Source organism: Nycticebus coucang, chromosome 7 (assembly GCF_027406575.1).
Source record: "Nycticebus coucang isolate mNycCou1 chromosome 7, mNycCou1.pri, whole genome shotgun sequence".
NCBI classification, from domain to species: Eukaryota; Metazoa; Chordata; class Mammalia; order Primates; family Lorisidae; genus Nycticebus; species Nycticebus coucang.
The window spans coordinates 32357337-32358720 of record NC_069786.1 but is presented as its reverse complement, the minus strand read 5'-3'; positions in this window follow the sequence as shown (position 1 = coordinate 32358720).

Sequence of the window (1384 nt, the reverse complement as noted above, 5' to 3'; positions counted from 1 at the left end):
TTTTCACATGAAAGCTATAACCCAGTTACAACCTAAGAATAGGGGGAAGAGGGAAAGGGAGGGGAGGGAGGGGGGAGTTGGGTAGAGGGAAGGGGATTAGTGGGATTACACCAGCGGAACAGTTTTTATATACTTATACTTACATCTTACTTCTTCTGGGTCATGATATTTTTCTCTTTTTAAGTCTGCAACTATCTTGTCAGATAAGAACCAAGATATGTAATGAATATAATTGAATTTATGAGTGCAGATCTACTCATATTTGAAGGTTCCTTGTCCTTTGGAAGAAAATAGATGCACATTTTCTGGCATTGTGTTCACCCTTAATATGGCAAAAATTTTAAGTAATTCCTGTGTGCTTTGAGACATTTCAGGAGCCCCTCGCACAAAGATCTGACACCTAGATTCTCTGTCTAACACTGGATTTGGCTCTGGGCCGGATTACTGTTCTCCTGAGAGTCAGCTCTGAAGATCACACTTTCACTACCTCAGAGTGTTAGTGAATGTTTTGCCTGGATAAGATACCATTTTGAGCTGGTGATGAATATTAAACAAAATAAATGAATAGATAAATAAATAAATAGGTGAACAAACACACCACATAGAACAACCTGTTTAACACGTAATTGCTTAAATGCAATTTCCATTATAGGTAATAATTTATTACTGTCTTAAAAGCTAAGGCTTCGGCTATTTCCTAGTAAATGCATATTATTCAGCATGGCAGTAATGATCAATTAATCAAATAAATATATCTAAGAACATAGGAAGTTTATATGCCATGTGAGAGAGAAAGAACTATTGATTGCTGTTGGAGAGAACATTCTCATAGATCCTGGTAAAGGCTCATTAATCTACTTTTAAATTCTGCATTTGAATACTGGAGGGAGGTGAGCATGTTTAAGCATAAAAGTAAAGATTTTAGTTAATAAAGAGAGGTAATAACCCATGTGCAGTGATGCTTTCTGAGGCTCTTCTCTGTACTCTATGGTCTCTTCTTGAGCCTTGAATGAACTGTTCTATTTGTCCTGTAATAGCATAGGGCTAATATGGTACAATGCAGACTCGTAACAAATAAGAGTAACTTCTCCTCACAAATTACTTTTCATCTCCACTTTAGTGGTAGTACTGGTGCAGTTAGGTAGGAAAAGAACAATAAGGCTTAAACCATGTGTTCAAATTTAGAGTTAAGAACACTTAAGTTCTTAAAAGGAACCAACGTGTGTCAAAAACCGAGCAAGAGAAAAGGAAGCACACAGGCTGATATCCTGAATTTCATGAGAGAATCTATTGGAGAAAATAAGCCAGCTCATTATTAATGATGATTTCATTTAAATGTTTAAACATATGTGTACTCAAAAGAAAGGTAGGAAATTACTCCTTT